General features: G+C 42.8%; 1 long non-coding RNA gene across 2 annotated transcripts in view; it reads left to right on the top strand.

Annotated features, from left to right (window-relative positions):
- LOC130707488 (uncharacterized) overlaps positions 1–24033 on the top strand; it is a 120658-nt gene that overhangs the window by 16927 nt on the left and 79698 nt on the right. For both annotated transcript variants that reach the window (XR_009007385.1, XR_009007384.1), the window contains exon 2: positions 12769–12917. This is a non-coding gene — a long non-coding RNA (uncharacterized LOC130707488). The remainder of the gene's footprint in view (positions 1–12768; positions 12918–24033) is intronic.

The raw sequence follows: 24033 nt of genomic DNA, 5'->3' as shown, positions 1-24033 counted from the left end.
TTTTAAAAAATACATACAAGAATGGGACTTCCCTGGCGGTCCAGTGGTTGAGACTTCACCTTCCAATGCAGGGGGTGCGGGTTGGACCCCTGGTTGGGGGGCTAAGATCTCGCGTGCCTCGCGGCCAAAAAACCAAAACATAAAACAGAAGCAAGGGCCTCCCTGGTGGCGCAGTGGTTAAGAATCCGCCTGCCAATGCAGGGGACACAGGTTCAAGCCCTGGTCCAGGAAGATCCCACATGCTGCGGAGCAGCTAGGCCCGTTTGCCACAACTACTGAACCTGTGCTCTGGAGCCCACGAACCACAACTACTGAGCCCGCGTGCCATAACTAGAGCCCAATCTCTGCAACAAGAGAAGCCACCGCAATGAGAAACCCACTCACCACAACAAAGAGTAGCCCCCACTCACCGCAACTAGAGAAAGCCCGCGCACAACAACGAAGACCCAACGCAGCCAAAAATAAATAAATAAATAAAATTTATAAAAAAAAAAGAAAACAGAAACAATATTGTAACAAATTCAATAAAGACTTTAAAAATGGTCCACATCAAAAAACAAATCTTTAAAAAAATACAAGAACACAAATTTGGATTTATATTGTTTCAATGCCTTCATCAAATAAGTGACAATAAATATATCTTTTAATGTTATACAAACAATTTACAGGCGCTCCACAATGGGTTTGGGCCCTGTTAAAAATATTTGGAGGGAACAGCCCAGGTAAAAATATTCACATGGAATTTGTACTTATATGTGTCTTGGAAGGGCCCTTAGCCCCTGTGGACCATCCCTGTGGGTTATTCGTACTGGCTCCTCCTACTGTCCTGTTGGACCTGATAATTCATATTTGCGAAACACTTTTGAAAAAAAATATCAATACGTACAAGACAATTAGAGAGAATCATGTAAGGAAGTCACTTTCTGGGTCAAGGATCCGTAGGCGCTCCCCTTGTCTTGATGTTCAAGGCCTTCTATAATCTGGACCCAAACGTACTTGTCCAGTCTTGACGCCAACTACAATAAATAAATAAGTCATTTATCAAACCCTTGTTGACTTGCTGTTGGGGTCTGGGTACCGAAGGGAGGAAGCCCCAACTGCCCTGTCATCTCACAGGGAATGCCATCCTCTGCAGGTAAGCCAGGCTGCCTCCAGAAGAATAGAGTGCTCCATCCTCCCTTCTGTTAAGAGGTGAGAAAAAAGAGAATAACTCAGAGGAGCACAAGTGGCAAAGGCATTCCAGAAATTGCTCCCCTGGTGAAGGACCTGGCATTCTTCCTGTTGCCTTGGAAGTTTCCTCAAGCTTCTTCTTCCCCATTTAAGTCCCACCTTCCTTCTCTGGCCACTCAACACATCCATCCAACAGCCTCCCCTCAAGGAGTTTGTAAGCTGGTAGAAGAGATTAAACAAGTACTTATTAACTATGACAGTGGCCAGCGTGTAGCAGAAGGAGTGCAAAATGCTACTGGAGAGAGGAAGAGGGTGGAAGAGGAGGGCAAGAAGGTACTAGAATGACTTTGCGGAGGAGGTAACATCGGAGATGGAAAAGCATGGATAGAATGTGGAGAGGTGGTCAAGTTGAAGAAGGGTTGGTTGAGAACCTTGCACGGCTGGATTTGGTACTTTTTTGGGTGTTAGTATTCAGGTGACAAACCCAGAGAGAGTGATTTGGGCCATGCCGTGAAAAGCCTTTATTGGCAGGCTGAGAAATGTGTACCTAACATAGTAGCCAGTAGGGATCTATTGGAGGTCTTTGAGCAGCAGAGGGACACAGAACCATGTGATCTCTGAGCTCAAAGGGACTTAAAGGCCTTTGGTTCCATCCAAAGCTTGACATCTCTGACTGTCAAGTCTAGACTTGGCCACTAGATTCTCCTTGTTGTGCGGGTTTAATGAGATGACACTTGTAAAGTGCTTAGCTCAGGATTTGCCAGAGAGTAAAGCTCAATAAATCTTGACTGCTGTTGTCAACATCACCATACATTGGGTTATAATTTAGGAAGGTTTTCCTTAAGCCTTCTTCCACATTTGTCCTGTAAGACTTTGAAGACAGCTATCCCATTCCTATTTGAGATTTTTCTTCTCTAGACCAAATATTCTTGGTTTCCTCTACCACTCCACATTCCTTTACCTGCCTGACTGTCTCCAGTTTTTATAAAATGTGGTACATAGGACTTCCCTGGTGGCTCTGTGGTTAAGAATCCACCTGCCAATGCAGGGAACACACGTTCAAGCCCTGGTCTGGGAAGATCCCACATGCCGCAGAGCAACTAAGCCCGCGAGCCACAACTACTGAGCCCATGTGCCACAACTATTGAGCCTACGCTCTGGGGCCTGCAAGCCACAACTACTGAAGCCTGCGTGCCTAGAGCCAGTGCTCTGCAACAAGAGAAGCCACAGCAATGAGAAGCCTGCGCACCGCAACGAAGAGTAGCCTCCGCTGGCCTCAACCAGAGAAAGCCCGCGCACAACAACGAAGACCCAACGCAGCCAAATAAACAAACAAACAAATAAATAAATGTGGGACATGGAACCCAGTTGTCTGATCACAGCTGACCAGAGCAGACCCTTCCCTTCTCTCATTCTACAGAAGATGCCTGAAGTGGAAAAAAAATTTAAGATTTTTTTGGGAGTCACACTCAATGTAATACTGACACTCATCACACTGAACTGATGAACATAATACTGATTTCAACTCCTAAGCCATTCCCGAAGGCACTACTGCTAAGCTATAACCTTTTCTATTCTCTACTTCTACTTGGTCCCTGCAAAAGACCTCAGATTGCTTTATGATTGTTTCCTCTTATTGTCAGGAAAAATTGTGAAAGGCCTTGAAATGGGCAAAAAGATTACTGAGTTTCCATTCAGTGGATTGCTGGGTATCATCTAGCAGATTCTTCTGGGTTGTCTGGTTTTACGGGGGTCTGTGTCTTTCATTGTTTTTGACTGAACTGTTTTGCAAATATAAATTGTAGAAAACACACAGTGGTAATGCAAAGAATTCTTGTCCAGAAAGAGAAAAATGAATTTTGTCTGGTGGACATGCAATTGATTTGCACCCCGTGAAAGAGGCTGCCAGGCTTGCATCGATTAGCAAATTTATTTCAGCATTTCTGATTGCTTCTATACTTGCCCGTTCTTTGGATTCCCCTTGGAGCCAGTTGTAATGTTTTACTGCCTTCATGGTTAGTTAATGAGTTAATTAATGGACACATGTTCATTTTATATTAGTATGAGAACCCTTATTCTTACTTAAAATTATTCTTCAGCACTGATTTTCTTATCCCTTCACAAATTGGAAAGGCATGAACAGGGCAGAAATGAAGACTGATCAAGCAATAGAGACCTCATTTTAAATTGACATGGATTGCAATTGCCAAGATATGGAAGCAACCTAAGTGTCTATCAACAGATGAATGGATAAAGAAGATGTGGTACTCACACACACACACACACACACGATGGAATACTACTCAGCCATAAAAAGAATGAAATTCTGCTATTTGCTGCAATGTGGATGGTCATAGAAAATATTATGCATAGTGAAATGTCAGAGAAAGACAAATACTGTATGTTATTACTTATATGTGGAATCTAAAAAATAAAACAAACTAGTGAATATAACAAAAAAGAAACATTCACAGATATAGTGGTTACAGACTATGCAGACTAGTGGTTATCAGTGGGGACAGGGATGGAGGGGGTCACGATAGGTGTAGCGGATTAAGAGGTACAAACTACTATGTATAGAATAAATAAGCCACAAGGATATATTGTACAGCACAGGGAATATAGCCAATATTTTATAAGAACTGTAAATGGAGTGTAAGCTATAACATTTTTGAATCTCTGTGTTGTACACCTGAAACTGACATCATATTGTAAATTTTGTAAATCATAGTCTCAATTTTTTAAAAATTGTAAGTTTCTTAAAAAAGAAAAAAGATTGACATGGGTCTACCAACCCATATCTTTTGGTAAAGTTGTTCAACAAGTTATTAATCCACTGAACCATACCAACGTGCCTCTACTTACAAACAAGCTGTTCATAAGTGCATTTGTGCATAAATTCCACGTGATTAAGAGGGGTTAAAACTGCTGTCCCAGGACTTCCCTGGCGGTCCATTGGTTAAGACTTCACCTTCCAATGCAGGGGGTGCGGGTTCGATCCCTGGTCAGGGAGCTAAGATCCCACATGCCTCAGGGCCAGAAAACCAAAACATAAAACAGAAGCAATATTGTAACAAATTCAATAAAGACTTTTAAAAAAAAAAAAACAGCTTCCTTTAAAAAACAAAAAAACTGCCTTCCCCGGGTGTATTCCCTTTAATGATGGATGCAGGTCTGACTTTGATAATTTTTAGATCAGTCATAGATTTCCTCTTCCTTGCTCATTTACATTCGAATGGATACCCTTTGCCAAAATAGACCAGTTTCACCTGCACTAAAAGTCCTTAATGATCTTGTTGGAGAGTATTGAGTAGGAGAAATGTATTGCTTTGGAGAAGGGGAGTTTGGGGGTGGGTTAGTGGAAACAGAATGCATTAAGTGAATGAAGTTAAGGTCTGTTACCAGCCTGCAGAAATTGTGCAGAAACAGCTAGGAGAACGAGGAGGTGTCTGCCATGATGACATTTTGGGCTCGAAGACAGTGAGCCAGCCAAGACGCAGGTGGACAGAATGGAGGAGAGGGCACTTCCTCATGCTAATGATATTATAATGATAAGTACACGTTAATCTGGTCCTAAGGAAGCCTGTGTCTAGTGGATGCACCTCGGGAGAAGGACAGGAGGGTTTTGAGAGGACACTCTTGAGCAGACAGGGTGAGATCCTGGGCAGGAAAGGACTGAGTCAGGACAGTGAGAGCTGGCGAAGAGGCCTGGGTGCTGGAGACCTTCTTGGGTATTACAGACCGGTATCCCGGTGTTGGTTCGGGTCTAAGGACGTGATAAATCAGGATTATGGCTCCACAATGCCTCGCCTTGGCCATCGCTACACTAAAGGTAAACTTAGAAGGAGCAGGATAGGTGAGGCAACAAATTGGAGTCACTTTGCGGGACGTTGCTTAGCACTTACTGTATTCAGATTCACCACTCTTGACAGTGGAAGCGGCCACGCCCACTGCACCACAGCTGACGGTGGGTAGAGCCCCATCATTGAGCTTGCGCTCTGGACCAGCTTTGTTTGCATGGATGTAAGGTCTTCTGCTAAAATGCTTCTGGGTTATATGTTAGTCCACATCTCTCAACCTTCTGTCCAAGGATGAGAGGCTTATTAAATGACTTGCTCAAGTCCTGACCCAGTATATTTAGTACTTTTTCTAATTTACTGGTTTAGCCATAGGAAGAAATTGATCTTAGACAACACCTTAGAAAGATTATGCCTTAGGAAGGTTAATTTGTCATCAGTGTGTACGCTGTATCAGGAGGGCGCATAGAGAGGTGAGCATGGAATTTGAAGGAGACCACGCTTGCCAGTCGTTGTACAGGTGACAATGATTGTTGACAGTGTAAGATGCTACAGAGAGGATGAGGTGAGTGAAGGCTTTCAGACAGAGCAGGTAGAAGGTCACTGACGGTCCTGGAATCAAGGTAGAAACCAGATTACAGGAAGTTAAGGAAAGAGTGAGTGGAGGGAGATATTTACAACAGGTGTAAACTTCTCTTTCAATCAAATCAATATGAAGATGCGGGAAGAGACGAGATGGGTAGCATGAGTGGGAAGGAGGGTTATTTGGGGGACTGGGTAGTTCGAGAACAGTCATAAAAAGAGGGGAAGGAATGAATGTATCTGGAAAAACTGAAGGTAAGAGTAGAGAGAGGAGATAACCATGGAGCAGAATCCTAGCGATGCTGGGAGGGGACATCATTAAGGTCACAAGTACAAGGAAGGAGGAACGAGGGGAAGGAAGGAGGATTTTTGCTCCTGAGAAGAGAAGAATAGGTGGAGAGTCAGGAAGACGTTGACATAAAGCGAAGGCGTGTTGAAATAGGTCATTTCAGATGCTCTCAAATGTTTGAAGGCAAAGCAGATCTGAGGGTGAGGAATGGAGGGAGCTGGAGAGTCCAGTAATCACCTGTTGAGATGCCTTAATTTTGCACTTGCTCCTTGGTGCCCTCACGCCCTTGACCTTCCATAGCGTCCAGCCTGCTCAACCTTACCTCCTGGGCAACCCGATCACCTGTTCAAGTGTATCCGTGCGCACACCAGCAGCTGCGTGAAGCTAAGGGGAGAGCACATAAGCTGAGTGCACCTTTCCAAGGCCGTCAGCCCTGGCTGGAGCAGTGACGTCATCTGTTCCCCGGAGCTGCTGCTTTGAAACTCCCCCCGAGAGGAATAAATGGGTAGGTGAGTCCATTCGGGCTCTACTTTTCAGACCATGAGTATTTCAGATATTCTCTTTGGGGCTCTTGGTAATAGAATGGTTTTTAAAATTAACAAAAGTAATGCTTTATAAACATAACTTATGTATATAGCTGTTTTAGAAAAAAAGATTAAAAGCTGATTTGTTTTTCTTTTTTTGTTGTTTTTTTTTAAATTAATTTTATTGGAGTATAGTTGATTTACAATGTCGTGTTAGTTTTTGCCATACAGCACAGTGAATCAGTTATACATATACATATATCCACTCTTTTTTAGATTCTTTTCCCATATAGGCCATTGCAGAGTATTGAGTAGAGTTCCCTGTGCTATACAGTAGGTCTTTATTAGTTATCTGTTTTATATATCATAGTATGTATATGTCAATCCCAATCTCCCAATTCATCTCTCCCCCTCTTTCCCCCCAGTAACCATATGTTTGTTTTCTACATCTGTGAGTCCGTTTCTGTTTTATAAATAAGTTCATTTGTACCATTTTTTTAGATTCTACATATAAGTGATATCATATGGTATTTGTCTTTCTCTGTCTGACTTAGTTCACTTAGTATGACAATCTCTAGGTCCATGCATGTTGTTGCAAATGGCATTTGTTCGTTCTTTTTTATGGCTGAGTAATATTCCGTTGTATATATGTACCACATCTTCTTTTTTTTAAATAAGCATGGTTCTTTTTTTAAATCAATTAATTAATTTTGGCTGTGTCGGGTCATAGTTTCAGGCACACAGGATCTTCCTTGAGGCATGCGGGATTTTTTCATTGTGGCACGTGGGCTCTTCGTTGTGGCACTCAGGCTTCTCTCATTGTGGCCTGCGGACCTCTCTCTGGTTGTGGCATGTGGGTTTTCTCTTCTCTAGTTGAGGTGGGCTCAGTAGTTGTGGCGCATGGGCTTAGCTGCCCCGTGGCATGTGGGATCTTAGTTCCCTGACCAGGGATCGAACCCACGTCCCCTGCATTAGAAGGCAGATTCTTTACCATTGGACCACGAGGGAAGTCCCATGTACCACATCTTCTTTATCCATTTATCTGTCGGTGGACACTTAGGTTGCTTCCATGTCCTGGCTATTGTAAATAGTGCTGCTATGGACATTGGGATGCGCGTGTCTTTTCAACTGTTTCTCATTTAACAAATATTTATTGAGCACTGTCCTTGGTGCACAGGGATGCAGATTCCCTGCCTTCATGGGCTTCATGTTCTACTGAGGTAGTCAGGCAACAAGCAACAACCACAACAACAGTAATAGTAATAATAATATAACAAGACTCTGAACCAAATTAAGGCAGAGTAAGAGTATAGAGGGTGTTAGAGCGGGGACAGTGGTATCTCAAGATGGTAAGATTACAGATAATTTGCCGTTTTTCTTCGTGTTTTTCTCTATTTTCCAAATTGTTTACAATAAACATGCATTCCTTCTGTAATTAGAAAAAAATTAAAGCGATTTGGAGAAATGTTCTGTTAAGTGGCAGTGACAGATTATCAGACTTCTGTTCACTTTCTCCCTTGCTCTTTTTTGACAAAGGTCTTTGTTGTTTACTGATCCACTGTGTATGACTTGTGATTTTCCTGGGGAGAACAGGAAGAAAGAAAGGGCAGGTGGATTTACCAGTATTTCTTTCTTTACCTCAGCCTGTAAGCAAAGTGCAAGAAACCAAACACTGATCAGGTCACTCTTGGGAAGAAGTGAGTTGGCAGAGTGCTAAATGCAGCCTTGGGCATCTGCCGTCCCACCTGGTTGCCCCTCATCCTTGGTTCTGTGTCCGTCACCGCAGTTACAAAGGGCACCGCTGCGACTGGCAGAAACCCACTACCTCCACCATGGGCCACAGGTGCCTGGGGACGATGGTTGAGTCCATATCTCTGGCTGTGACACCCCCGCCAGCAGAGCCTTTGTACCCACCCAGTGCCACCACGTGAAGGACATCCGCAGCCCCTGGCTTGGAGCTCAGGTGATGGAGCCGGCTGCACTTGTCTGATACTTGATTAGCCATTATCAAGTTCATAGAGCAAAGTCAGGTAAGGGTGATAAATGCATAAGAAGCAGCTTGGGAATTCAGCAGAGAATCTTAGGGATTGAACCAACTGTAGGCTGGTGTTTTTAGAGAAAAACCACCAGGATATGCCTAGGAATCAAGATGCTGGTGTTAGGAGAGAGGGTGGAGAGATGCAGGGCTGGGTATGACAGTTCTGTAGGTGCTGTGAAGTTAATCCTATTATATCTCTAGGTGTCTCTTACTAGGATGTAGATGTCCTTGGGACATGCTGGTTTTTCCTGATCTTTTCGGATACTCTCCAGAACTTTATCTCCCCTCCTAGTGGTTTATCAAAAAGAAAGCTTTTCATTCCATAGTTAGAGATAAGGATGAAAATGTAAATTCTGTGCTCTTGGCGCCAAGCTTAATAGGACCTGGTCCCAGCCCTCAAGGGAACAGTGTGATAAGAGGCCAGGCCGGGTGCTACAGGGGTGTAAAGAAGACGCAGGAAGTGCAAGAAGACGTGAGAGCAGTGAACACAGAATGTGGTCTCTAAATTCAGTCCCACTTGTGTCACACAGCTCTAATTTTCATAAATCACACAATTCGTATATGTATGAATTTTCAGGGCTGTTTTTGTAGAAATATTTTTCTTTGGGATGTCGTTAACTGAATCCATTCCACAGCTTATCTTTTCATGAAAGGGGACCACTGTCTGACAGCCCGGGTCCCTCGAAGAATCCCAGTCTGATCTATCACACTTTGGTTAAACTCAGTGCGCCCTTCAGGCCAGTACATCAGCTCTTGTACCCAAACTGTAGCGTGCTTTGGTGTGGAACTTTAAAAGTCACGTGGATCAACTAAACAGTGAATTCATGTATCATGTGAGTGAACTGTAATAATATAATAAGGTTTTACATCCGTGATTAGTTTCCTATTGCTGCTGTAACAAATTACCACAAACCTAGTGGCTTAAAGCAACACAATTTATTATTTTACTATTCTGGAGGTCAGAAGTCCCATAAGAGTTTTAGAAGGCTGAAATCAAGATGTTGGAAGCTCCAGAGAGAATCTGTTTTCTTACCTTTTTCTGGAGGCTGCCGTCATTCCTTGGCTCACGGCCCTACTCCTTTGTCTTCAAAGCATGTCACTCCAATCTCTGCTTACGTCCTTGCATCTCTTTTTTCTGACCTTGACCCCCTTGCCTCCCTCTTTATTTTTATTGTTGTAAAATATATATAACATAAAATTTGGCATTAACCTTTTTTTTTAAGTGTACAATTCAGTGGCATTAATTACAGCCACAATGTAGTACATCAGTCCCACTATTTCCAAAACCCTTCCACGCCCAAGCACTAACTCCCCATTCCCTTCTCCCGGCTCGAGTCTATTTGCTGTTTCTTCGAGTTGCCTATTCTGCATATTTCATGTAAATGGAGTCATGCAGTGTTTATCCTTTTGTGTTTGTTCTTCTCACTTAACGTAATGTTTTCGATATTCATCCATGTTGTAGGATATTTTAGAACTTCATTCCTTTTGTGGCTGAATAATATTGCATTGAATGCATACACCACATTTTGTTTATCTGTTCATCAGTTGATGGACACTTGGCTTATTTTCATTTTTTCCATATTGTGAATAATGCTGCAATGAACATTGGAGTATGTTTAAGTTCCTGTTTTCACTTCTTTCAGTTGTATACCTAAGAGCAGAATTGTGGGATTATATGAAAATGCTATGTTTAGATTTTTGAGGAACTGCGAAACTGTTTTCCATAGTAACTGCACCATTTTACATTCCCACCATCAATGTGCATGGGTTCCAATTTCTCCACATCTTCACCAACATTTGTTACTGTCTGTCTTTATGATTATAGTTATCTTCATGCACATGAGGTGGTTTCTTGTTGTAGTTTTGATTTCTTTAATGACTAATGATGTTGAGCATCCTTTCATGTGCTCATTGGCCAATTGTATATCTTCTTAGGAGAAATGTCTATTTAAATCTTTTGCCCATTTTTAGTTGGATTGTTTGTTTTTTTGTCATTGAGTTGTGGGAGTTCTTTATGTATTCTGGATATTAATCCCTTATCAGACATACAATATGCAGATATTTTCTCCCATTCTCACATTGTCGTTTCACTCTCTTGATAGCATCCTTTGATGCACAAAAGTTTTGCCTCCCTCTTATAAGGATCCTTGTGATTACACCTAATAATCCAAGATAATCTCACCATCTCAAGATCCTTAATTTAATCACATCTGCAAAGTCTGTCCCTTTTGCCACCTAAGGTAATGTATTCACAGGATCTGAGGCTAGGAGGTGGACATCTTTGGGGGAGCCAATATTCCGTCTACCACGATTCATTTCGAAATGTCTACAGAGTCAGAAATTGTGAATATATTTGTGCAAAAAGATGTAAGCAAGCAACTTCGAAAGAAAGCAACCTGCCTCGTGTGCAGCTGTCATTTAGGACTTCTGCCCTGAATCCCCCTTTCACCCTGTGCTGGGTTACTTAACTTCTCTGGGCTACTGAACTTCTCTGTTCATTCTTCAGATGAGACCAATTGTCCTTCCTCTTTTCCTCCTGTGGGTCTTAAGGGTGAGCGATGAATAGACCCGGTTGGGGCTTTTTTGTCATCTGCATGAACAGGAGTCCCAAATATAAAAGTCACTTTAGGGAACATCAAGAAAACTGGAGCACAGTGAGTGCATAAATGCAAGCCAACAAATAAGGTTTATGTTTGGATCTGTATCAGAAGGAAAAATAACAGACCTATGAAGATTAACGAGACCATGTCTCGGAAAACCTTTGAGCTCTTTGGAGGAAAAGTGCTTCGTAAATGCAGGCATTTCTACGCCCCTCCTCACCTTTTTTTTCCCATGAGCGGCTGCGGTGCTTTTTATTCCTCGTACCTATCACAGCAGCCTGTAATTATTGGAAGTAATAATTGTGCTTGGGTGGAAAGGTGGCAGAGGGCAAAGATACCTTGGTAAGAACATAGGACCAAATGCTGGATTAACATCAGGGGAGGGCCTGACCCACAAAGTCACAGAATCTGAAAAGACAGCTCTTTTCCTATGTTCCCAAAGCCTTCAAAATAAGTGTATGTACATTAGACAGAGTAATTTCACTAATAGGAATCTAGCCTAAGAAATGCTCAGAAACACAGGCTAGGATATAAACCAAAGATGTTTGTCATCATTATTTGTAATTGAGAAAGACTGGAAACAACCTAAATGTTGCTTCCAACAGTTGGAAATAGGTGAGTGACGTCATGAAACACCATGTAGTATTATGCAGCCGTTCAACACGTCAGTGAATAATTTTTAACGATGTTAGGAAAGGAGTCTGATCAAGTGTAGCAGAAAAAAGCAAGACTGATTTCAATATGAACTGCCTTCTCAGCAACATAAGGTACTGATAGGTAGGAAAAAGGAAAACAAAAAACAAGGAATGCCCTAAATGTTACCACCTGTTATTTCTGCTTGGTGGGATTCTGGTTGTGAGTCCAGTGACCCAGGGAGGCTGGGTTCTTTTGCTTACTGGGTTGCCGTTTCCTGGGGATAATGCTAACATGTTGGGTTTTGTTTTGTTTTTTGGGGGGCTGTTTTTTGATATTTGCCTTGCTTTGAGGAAGGATCAGAGAACTGAAGTATTAAAACAAAATTTAGGAGAAAACCATAGCTAATGAGTGCTGAGATTTACTGCTATAGGTGTTGTTTTAGAAATTTCCTTTAAAAGTGGTGAGAATGGAAATGAAGATAACAAAACATAGTTTCTCTGCCTCCTTGCTATAAATTTAGCTATTTCTGATAAGTTAAACAAAACATCTTTGATGGGCCTTGTGCTAACGCTGTATTCAGCAGAACCTCCTCAGTCATTTCCATACTGTATGGGCTGAATTGTGTCCCACCCCACCCTCCAAATTCATGTATTGAAGCCCTAACCCCCAGAACTTCAGAATGTGACTGTATTTGGAGGTAGGGCCTTTAAAGAGGTAATTTGGGAAATATGGATGGTCCCTAATCCAATACACCTGGTGTCCTTATAAGACAAGGAGATTAGGACTCAGACACCTATAGATTGAATGTTTGTGTCCCCCCAAAATTCATATGCTAAATCCTAGCCCCCAGTGAGATGGTATTTGGAGGTGGGGTCTTTGGGGGTGACTAGGTCATGAGGGTGGAGCCCTCATGAATGGATTAGTGCCCTTATAAAAGAGACCCCAGAGAGCTCCATCACCCCTTCTACCATGTGAGGACACAGAAGGAAGACGGCTGTCTATGAACCAGGAAGTGGGCCGCACCAGACACCAAATCTATCCTCATCTTGACCTTGGACTTCCAGCCTCCAGAAGTGTGAGCAATGCATTTCTGCTCTTTACAAGCCACCTAGTTTGTGGTATTTTGTTACAGCAGCCCAAACAGACTAAGACAGACTCATGCAGATGGAAGACGATGTGAGGGCACAGAGAGAAGGCAGCTGTCTACAAGCCAAGGAGAGAGGCCTCCGCAGTAACTGACCCTGCCCACACCTTGAACTTGGACTTCCAGCCTCCAGAACTGTGAGAAAATACATTTCTATTGTTTAAGCCCCTCAGTCTGTGGTATATTGTTATGGCAGCTCTAGCAGACGAATACACATACATATATATTTAAATGTGTTTATGTCAAGTGTTGAGGATCCCAAACACCTCAAGACAGCAATAGTTATGGAGCAGTTGGCGTTAGGAAGATGGGTGTGTGCTGGGGTGGTGCGTGGAGATGAGTATGTGCTTAAAGCTTGTATTGGGTTGGCCAAAATTTCATCTTTAACATCTTACGGAAAAACCCAAACAAACTTTTTGGCCAACCCAATATTTAGTAATGAAGGAAGAAGGTGCTGATTTTTTAAAAACTGGAACTTAAAGTAAGTTGCCCTCCTCAAAGTTGGGACCAGAGAAAGGAACCCTGTTTCATTCTCTTTCTGTTGGTGTGAATGTCACTAGGGCAGGGCCCGCTAACCAGGAGGAGCCTTGGCCGTGCTCACCCAGAACATCTGACCCAGGTCGCACAGCTGAGGTCAGAGTCCTTCCCACCTCAGAAATGGGCCTGAGGGGCTTCCCTGGTGGCACAGTGGTTAAGAACCCGCCTGCCAATGCAGGGGACACGGGTTTGAGCCCTGGTCCGGGAAGATCCCACATGCCGCGGAGCAACTAAGCCCGTGCGCCACAACTACTGAGCCTGTGCTCTAGAGCCCGCGAGCCACAACTACTGACTAGAGCCCGTGTTCCGCAACGAGAAGCCGCTGCAATGAGAAGCCCAGGCACCGCAACGAAGAGTAGCCCCCGCTCACTGCAACTAGAGAAAGCCCGGGCACAGCAACGAAGACCCAACGCAGCCAAAAATAAATAAATAAAAATAAGTAAATTTAAAAAGGGGGGTGCTGAGAGGTAAGGAATACTTCAAAGGCAATGGCGATGGGTCAACTTAAGTTCCACCTGGAAGGGAGGTTTAGGAAGGGGGCTGCCTGCTCACCGCTCTGGGGCCTGGGCCTCCCCGCATCTAAAGGATGCATTCAGATCTGGGGATTCTGCCTCGAGATCAATCTAAGGCCGCTCACCCTCTTCCAACCACCCAGAACTTGAGCCAGGAGGACACTTTACATCCTTGTTGTCTGGCCCTTCCTGCTTTCCGTCCACTTCAGTGACCCAGGCCTGCCCAGCGCCGACACTGGCCCCTGGGTTCCTGACAGTCTGGGATGTGTTTCTGAGTGAGGGAATTCTGATCTCTAAAGGGAATCCCCACTAGTGGTTTGCACCTTCCCGCTGCCAGCCAGCTCTAACTTTGCTTCATAACTAAGAGCTTCTGTATACCGTGGTCCAGCCACCGCGTTTTTCCCAGCTGCAGGCCTGGAGTTTCCACGGCTTTGGCACTGCTTCTGCTTGAGAGGTTTAATTGATAACATAATGAAGCAACTTAAAAATAGCCCAGTAACTGCCTCTCTCCAACGCCAAGGAACTGCACATCTCCTCCCCAAGCGTACCTGTCCTGGGATTGGGGCCCTGGCCTGGCCTCGTGGGCTGGCTGAGTCCACGCTGTATCCTCCTAAGGACCAGGAAAGGGGCCATGGGTTATCCTGACCTTTTCACACGCAGCAGGAGACCCTCTGGTATGTATTTCCTGGGGATGTCTCTGGTCATACAACAGTTTCCTCAGAGATGATACAGTGATCATCCCTGGATGATTTCTCTTCACTTCTGCAGTGCCAGGCTCCGTGCTGGGAGGTGATGTTGGAGTACGGTGAAAGGCCAGGACCTAGCTGCTTGTGGGCTGTAAATTCAGCCTTTAATTTTAAAAATTAGTGTTTTATTGTGAAACGTGTATTCTCATAGCATATGACATAATCTCTGTTGGCAGGTAATACAGTATGTTAAAAAAAAAAAAAAAAAAAAAAGCTTAGGCTCTGGAACCAGGCCTCTTGAGTCTAAATCCTACCCCAGCCGGTTAGAAGCTGTGTGAGCTTACGTTTGTTCCTTAACATCTCTGGTCACTAGTTTCCGTGTTTGTAAAATGGGGTAGATAATGTCAGACCTACCTTAAAGACTGTTGTGAAGGGTTATATGAGTTTTAAACAAGGAAAGCACTTAGATCAGTGCTGGGCATAGACAAAGCATTCAATAAATAATAATAAGTTCTTTTTTATTGTGGTAAAATGTACATAACATAATATGTACTATCTTAATCATTTCTAAGTGCACAGTTCAGTGGCACTAAGGGCATTCACATTGTGCAGCCATCACCACCATCCACCTGTAGAACTCCTTCATCTTGCAAAACGGAAACTCTACACCCATTAAGCAATAACTCCCCATCTCCCTCTGCTCCCAGCCCCTGGTAACCACCATTCATTCTATGAATTTGACTATTCTAGGTTCCTCATATAATTGGAATCACACAGTATTGTCCTTTTGTGACTGGTTTCTTTCTTTTTTTTTTTTTTTTATAAATTTGTTTTATTTATTTATTTTTGGCTGCGTTGGGTCTTCGTTGCTGCGTGTGGGCTTTTCTCTAGTTGCGGCGAGCGGGGGCTATTCTTCGTTGCGGTGCGTGGGCTTCTCGTTGCGGTGGCTTCTCTTGTTGCTGAGCACGGGCTTTAGGTGCGCAGGCTTCAGTAGTTGTGGCACGTGGGCTCAGTAGTTGTGGCTTGCGGGCTCTAGAGCACAGGCTCAGTAGTTGTGGCTCACGGGCTTAGTTGCTCTGCGGCGTGTGGGATCTTCCCGGACCAGGGCTCAAACCCGTGTCCCCTGCATTGGCAGGCGGATTCTTAACCACTGTGCCAGCAGGGAAGCCCTGTGACTGGTTTCTTTTACTTAGCATCATGACCTCAAGATTCATCCATGTTGTAGCCTGTGTCAGAATTTCCTTCCTTTTTAAGGCTGAATAATATCACTTGTATGTCTACACCGCGTTCTGTTTATTCATTCGTCTATAAATGGACGTATGAGTTGTTTCCACGTTTCAGCTACTGTGAATAATGCTGCTATGAACATGGGTATACAAATAGCTGTTCAGGTCCCTGCTTTCACTTCTTTTGGGTACATACCCAGAAGTGGAATTGCTGGATTCTATGGTAATTCTATGTTTAATTGTTTTAGGACCAATCCTATTGTTTTTCACAATAGCTGCACCATCATTCTCATGGTTTTAAACACTATCTACAGGCTGATGAATTCCAGCTTTATATCTATAACTTCATACTTTTCCTGAGCTGTAGGTAGACTACACAATTGCCCACTTGATCTTTTCAGTTAGATGTCTCACAGGCATCTCGAGATTAAACAAGTCCCAAATTGCACTTCTTACCCCATCCTACTCTTCCCCATTTTGGTAAATGACATTAATTAAAACTCTGGCTGCTCAAAATGGAAACCTTTAAGCGGAACCAGCTACATAATTTGCCAGACCTGGTGCTAAATGAAGATGGGGAGCCCCAGGCAGGAGCAGGGAAGCCAAATCCCCCTTCTTACAGTTCTGTGCCCCAGCCCCCAGCGGACCGGCCGCCCTGGGGGGATTGCAGCCTCCGTGCTGGAATGTGCCCAGTACCTGGAACCATGGTGGCCGAGAGCCACCCTGAGGTCCCCGCCAACCCTGGGTGGGGACGGCTGTTGGCATTGATCACACCCCCATGAAGCCGGCCGTGAATCCTTCAATGAATCCTTTTTTTTTTTTTAATGTCTTTATTGGAGTATAATCGCTTTACAATGGTGTGTTAGTTTCTGCTGTATAACAAAGTGAATCAGCTATACATACACATATATCCCCATATCCCCTCCCTCTTGCGTCTCCCTCCCTCCCTCCCTCCCTATCCCACCCCTCTAGGTGGTCACAAAGCACAGAGCTGATCTCCCTGTGCTATGCGGGTTGTTGTTGTTTCTTAAAGGTAACATGGTGATATTTTATTTATTTATTTATTTTTATAAATTTCTTTATTTTATTTATTTATTTTTGGCTGCTTTGGGTCTTTGTTGCCACGCACGGGCTTTCTCTAGTTGCAGCGAGCGGGGGCTACTCTTCATTGCAGCGCGCGGGCTTCTCATTGCAGTGGCTTCTCTTGTTGCAGAGCACGGGCTCTAGGTGCACGGGCTTCAGTAGTTGTGGCTCGTGGGCTTCAGTAGCTGTGGCTCGCGGGCTTAGTTGCTCCGCGGCATGTGGAATCTTCCCAGACCAGGGCTCGAACCCGTGTCCCCTGCATTGGCAGGCAGATCCTTAACCACTGAGCCACCAGGGAAGTCCCTGTGCCACATCTTCTTTATCCATTCAACTGTCGATGGGCACTTAGGTTGCTTCCATGTCCTGGCTATTGTAAATAGAGCTGCAATGAACATTGTGGTACATGACTCTTTTTGAATTATGGTTTTCTCAGGGTATATGCCCAGGAGTGGGATTGCTGGGTCGTATGGTAGTTCTATCTTTAGTTTTTTGAGGAACCTCCGTACTGTTCTCCATAGTGGCTGCATCAATTTACATTCCCACCAGCAGTGTAGGAGGGTTCCCTTTTCTCCACACCCTCTCCAGCATTTATTGTTTGTAGATTTTTTGATGATGGCCATTCTGACTGGTGTGAGGTGATACCTCACTTCCATGAACCCTTGATTCCTCTTTTCTCCTCACCCTCCAAGTTCACTTTGTCAGCAAGAGCTGTGAGTTCCACCTCTGAAATCAGTCTCAGCTCTTTACTTCTCCATCTCTCCTTCCATGATGAGCGCCCACGCCGCCATCCCCTCTCTCTACTATTAAAAGTCACCCACCTGGTCTCCTTCACTCACCCTGGCCCCTCCTCCCACATTCCACACAAGAGCCAGAGTAACTGTTTCCAAAAATAAACGAGTCCGTGTTTACTGCCGGGTTTAAAACATTCGTGGGCTCCTCGCCAAGGCACACAAAGGCGGGTGGTTTCATAGCCCTGCCCTCTCTTCTCTTCTTCTCCGCGTGTGGTGTCCTGCTTTCTACACCGTGAAGATGCCAAGCGTGTAATGGCCTGAGGGCAGGGTTTCTCCACCCGGCGCCTCTGACATTTTGGATAACCCTTTGCGTGGGGGTTTGTCCCCTGCACTGTAGTTCAGCAGCACCCCTGACTGCCCTCTAACCCCTAGATGCCAGTGGCACTGCCCCTCCACCACCTTGTGAGGACAGCATGTCCCCGGACATTAGATGTTCCCCAGGGGCCACCCCCGCCCTGTTCCTCAGAACCTGCCTTGGAGCCTTAGAGCACTGGCTCTCCCCCTGGCTGGACTGCAGCCCCCGCACACCTTCCTCCACCCTCACGCTTGCAGCATCTTCTCGTCCTTCGGAGAGCAATTTAAATAATGTCACTTTCCCTGATCAACCAATACTGTACAAAGTAGTCTCTCACTCCCACTCTCTGTTTTAAATTGCTGTCTAAATACTCACCGGTCTCTGGTATCTCTTTTGTTTAATTATTGGTTGACTTTCTGTTCCCACCTCCCGCCCCTACCAGGATTGCAGGCTCCTTGAGGGTGGTCATGTCCATCGTTTCACTGACACCTGGAATGGAACCTGGCACATAGTAGGTGCTTAGTACATCTTTGCTGGAGGAACGAATTCACAACGCTTTGATTTTTATTTATTTATTTATTTTTTTAAATTTATTTTTTTAAATTGAAGCATAGTTGATTTACAATGTTGTGTTAGTTTCAGGTGTACAGCAAAATGATTCAGTTACATATATATATACATACTTTTTCATGTCCTTTTCCATTATGGTTTATTACAGGATACTGAATATAGTTCCCTGTGCTGTACAGTAGGGCCTTATTGTTTACCTGTTTTATATATAGTAGTATATATTTGCTAATCCCAAACTCCTGATTTATCCTCCCCCCCTTTCCCCTTTGGTAACCATAAGTTTGTTTTCTATGTCTGTGAGTCTGTTTTTGTTTGGTAAATAAGTTCACTTGTGTCATATTTTAGATTCCACATATAAGTGATATCGTATGATATTTGTCTTTCTCTGACTTACTTCACTTAGTATGATCATCTCTAGGTCCATCTATGGTGCTGCAAATGGCAGTATTTCATTCTTTTTATGGCTGAGTAATATTCCATTGTATATATGTACCACATCTTCTTTACCCATTCATCTGTCGATGGACGTTTAGGATGTTTCCATGATCTGGCTGTTGTAAACAGAGCTGCTATGAACATTGGGGTGCATGTATCTTTTCGAATTAGAGTTTTGTCTGGATATATACCCAGGAGTGGGATTGCTGGATCATATGGCAACTCTATTTTTAGATTTTTAAGGAAACTCCATACTGTTCTCCATATTGGCTGCACCAATTTACATTCCCAACAACAGTGCAGGAGGGTTCCCTTTTCTCCACATTCTCTCCAGCATTTATTATTTTTAATGATGGCCATTCTGACCAGTGTGAAGTGATACCTCATTGTAGTTTTGATTTGCATTTCTCTAATAACTAGCAATATTGAGCATCTTTTCATGTGCCTATTGGCCATCTGTATGTCTTCTTTGGAGAAATGTCTACTTAGGTCTTCTGCCCATTTTTCGATTATGTTGTTTGTTTTTTTCTTATTGAGTTGTATGAGCTGTTTGTATATTTTGGAAATTAAGCCCTCATGAATTCACAGCACTCTGAAACCCGTGTTTGTTTCTGTGTACTTGTCAGGCCGTTTTCATTTCTTTCCAGTTCTTTCTCTTCTTTCTTTTTAATAGCCTCTACTTTCCCTTTAGGGTCCCCATTTCTGCTCTATTGTCTTTTTTCCGTCTCTTCATCATAGCACAGGTGATAGTTCCCACATTAATTTGATTCAACATCTTTCATAGCAGAAACACAGGCTAGTCAAACATGACACAGATGAAGTCTCAGTGAAGTTGAACTAAGCAACAGGATCTCATGGTCAATGTCATTGGACTTCACATACCAGGAGGGTCTCCCGGACACAGAGGATCCCAGGAATTGCCTGGAACTAGAGAGGACAGCCCTGGGGGGAATCCCAGGGGCCTCTTGCTCAGTCTCTTGTCCTTCCTTCACGCTGAGTGTTGACTTCATTCTTCCCTCTTGTTACAGCCCAGATCCCTGTGCCTTTTGTTCACCTGGTGAGAAACATTGTTGCCGTTAATACTTCCACAGGCTTTATTGAAGAGACCAGGCAGATTGAGCTAACATGTCTTTATCCCAAACGCAAACAAACCACTGGGGAAAGGATTCCTTGGCTCAACTTGGGAACGAGACTTTGTTGAGTGTCTCATGTGCCAGGCACCTCTGGGTGATGAGGATACAGTGGAGAACACAACAGACACAATTCTTTTTTTTTTAATTAATTAATTTATTTATTTATTTTTGGCTGCATTGGGGTCTTCGTTGCTGCCCGCGGGCTTTCTCTAGTTGCAGCGAGCAGGGGATACTTTTCGTTGTGGTGCGCGGGCTTATCATTGCGGTGGCTTCTCTTTGTTGCAGAGCACAGGCTGTAGGCGCACAGGCTTCAGTAGTTGTGGCACGTGGGCTTCAATTATTGTGGCACGTGGGCTCAGTAGTTGTGGCTCGTAGGCTCTAGAGCACAGGCTCAGTATTTGTGGCGCACAGGCTTAGTTGCTCCGCGGCATGTGGGATCTTCCCAGATCAGGGCTCGAACCCGTGTCCCCTGCATTGGCAGGCAGATTCTTAACCACTGTGACACCAGGGAAGTCCCAACAGACACAATTCTGATGTCATGGAACTAACATTCTCTGACACTGCACTTGCTATATGTTTATTACTAAATGCCTATCAAGAACCAGGCTCTAACCTTATACCAAGGATACAGTGGGCAAAACACACAAACATAATTGCATATGGTGATAGGTTAATTCATTTAGTCAATAGTCTGCGTTTCTATATGAACCTACAGCAGGGGGGACTTGATTTGGTTTGAGAAACAGGGGACTTTTTTTTTTTTTTTTTTTAATGTCTGAAACATTTATATTAACATATTTCCATACATATTTCCATACAAATACAAATATAAGATTTTTAGAAATTTCATGTAATGTCTGAAACATTTATATTAACATATTTCCATACATATTTCCATACAAATACAAATATAAGATTTTTAGAAATTTCATGTAATGTCTGAAACATTTATATTAACATATTTCCATACATATTTCCATACAAATACAAATATAAGATTTTTAGAAATTTCATGTAATGTCTGAAACATTTATATTAACATATTTCCATACAAATAACCCAATGAAAGTTTAGTATTAGTTGTTTTGTTTGTTTTTATACTGCAGGTTCTTATTAGGCATCAGCTTTATACACATCAGTGTATACATGTCAATCCCAATCGCCCAATTCAGCACACCACCATCCCCACCTCATCGCAGTTTTCCCCCCTTGGTGTCCATATGTCTATTCTCTACATCTGTGTCTCAACTTCTGCCCTGCAAACTGGCTCATCTGTACCATTTTTCTACATTCCACATACATGCATTAACATACGATATTTGTTTTTCTCTTTCTGACTTACTTCACTCTGTATGACAGTCTCTAGATCCATCCACGTCTCAACAAATGACTCAATTTCGTTCCTTTTTATGGCTGAGTAATATTCCATTGTATATATGTACCACATCTTCTTTATCCATTCGTCTGTTGATGGGCATTTAGGTTGCTTCCATGACCTGGCTATTGTAAATAGTGCTGCAATGAACATTCGGGTGCATGTGTCTTTTTGAATTACGGTTTTCTCTGGGTATATGCCCAGTAGTGGGATTGCTGGGTCATATGGTAATTCTATTTTTAGTTTTTTAAGGAACCTCCATATTGTTCTCCATAGTGGCTGTATCAATTTACATTCCCACCAACAGTGCAAGAGGGTTCCCTTTTCTCCACACCCTCTCCAGCATTTGTTGTTTGTAGATTTTCTGATGATGCCCATTCTAACAGGAGTGAGGTGATACCTCATTGTAGTTTTGATTTGCATTTCTCTAATAATTAGTGATGTTGAGCATCTTTTCATGTGCTTCGTGGCCGTCTGTATGTCTTCTTTGGAGAAATGTCTATTTAGGTCTTCTGCCCATTTTTGGATTGGGGTGTTTGTTTCTTTGATATTGAGCTGAATGAGCTGTTTATATATTTTGGAGATTAATCCTTTGTCCGTTGATTCATTTGCAAATATTTTCTCCCATTCTGAGGGTTGTCTTTTCGTCTTGTTTATGGTTTCCTTTGCTGTGCAAAAGCTTTGAAGTTTCATTAGGTCCCACTTGTTTATTTTTGTTTTTATTTCCATTACTCTAGGAGGTGGATCGAAAAAGATCTTGCTGTGATTTATGTCAAAGAGTGTTCTTCCTATGTTTTCCTCTAAGAGTTTTATAGTGGCCAGTCTTATATTTAGGTCTCTAATCCATTTTGAGTTTATTTTTGTGTATGGTGTTAGGGAGTATTCTAATTTCATTCTTTTACATGTGGCTGTCCAGTTTTCCCAGCACCACTTATTGAAGAGACTGTCTTTTCTCCATTGTATATCTTTGCCTCCTTTGTCATAGATTAGTTGACCATAGGTGCGTGGGTTAATCTCTGGGCTTTCTATCTTGTTCCATTGATCTATGTTTCTGTTTTTGTGCCAGTACCATATTGTCTTGATTACTGTAGCTTTGTAGTATAGTCTGAAGTCAGGGAGTCTGATTCCTCCAGCTCCATTTTTTTGCCTCAAGACTGCTTTGGCTATTCGGGGTCTTTTGTGTCTCCATACAAATTTTAAGATGATTTGTTCTAGCTCCGTAAAAAATGCCATTGGTAATTTGATAGGGATTGCATTGAATCTGTAGATTGCTTTGGGTAGTATACTCATTTTCACAATGTTGATTCTTCCAATCCAAGAACATGGTATATCTCTCCATCTGTTGGTATCATCTTTAATTTCTTTCATCAGTGTCTTATAGTTTTCTGCATACAGGTCTTTTGTCTCCCTAGGTAGGTTTATTCCTAGGTATTTGATTCTTTTTGTTGCAATGGTAAATGGGAGTGTTTCCATAATTTCTCTTTCAGATTTTTCATCATTAGTGTATAGGAATGCAAGAGATTTCTGTGCATTAATTTTGTAACCTGCAACTTTACCATATTCATTAGTTAGCTCTAGCAGTTTTCTGGTGGCAGTTTTAGGATTCTCTATGTATAGTATCATGTCATCCGCAAACAGTGACAGTTTTACTTCTTCTTTTCCAATTTGTATTCCTTTTATTTCTTTTTCTTCTCTGATTGCCGTGGCTAGGACTTCCAGAACTATGTTGAATAATAGTGGTGAGAGTGGACATCCTTGTCTCGTTCCTGATCTTAGAGGAAATGCTTTCAGTTTTTCACCATTGAGAATGATGTTTGCTGTGGGTTTGTCATATATGGCCTTTATTATGTTGAGGTAGGTTCCCTCTATGCCTACTTTCTGGAGAGTTTTTATCATAAATGGGTGTTGAATTTTGTCAAAAGCTTTTTCTGCATCTATTGAGATGATCATATGGTTTTTATTCTTCAATTTGTTAATATGGTGTATCACATTGATTGATTTGTGTATATTGAAGAATCCTTGCATCCCTGGGATAAATCCCACTTGATCGTGGTGTATGATCCTTTTAATGTGTTGTTGGATTCTGTTTGCTAGTATTTTGTTGAGGATTTTTGCATCTATATTCATCAGTGATATTGGTCTGTAATTTTCTTTTTTTGTAGTGTCTTTGTCTGGTTTTGGTATCAGGGTGATGGTGGCCTCATAGAATGAGTTTGGGAGAGTTCCTTCCTCTGCAATTTTTTGGAAGAGTTTGAGAAGGATGGGTGTTAGCTCTTCTCTAAATGTTTGATAGAATTCACCTGTGAAGCCATCTGGTCCTGGACTTTTGTTTGTTGGAAGATTTTTAATCACAGTTTCAATTTCATTACTTGTGATTGGTCTGTTGATATTTTCTGTTTCTTCCTGATTCAGTCTTGGAAGGTTATACCTTTCTAAGAATTTGTCCATTTCTTCCAGGTTGTCCATTTTATTGGCATAAAGTTGCTTGTAGTAGTTTCTTAGGATGTTTTGTATTTCTGCGGTGTCTGTTGTAACTTCTCCTTTTTCATTTCTGATTTTATTGATTTGAGTCCTCTCCCTCTTTTTCTTGATGAGTCTGGCTAATGGCTT

This window comes from Balaenoptera acutorostrata, chromosome 3 (assembly GCF_949987535.1).
Source record: "Balaenoptera acutorostrata chromosome 3, mBalAcu1.1, whole genome shotgun sequence".
Lineage (NCBI taxonomy): Eukaryota > Metazoa > Chordata > Mammalia > Artiodactyla > Balaenopteridae > Balaenoptera > Balaenoptera acutorostrata.
This window is presented reverse-complemented; position numbering and strand designations above follow the sequence as displayed.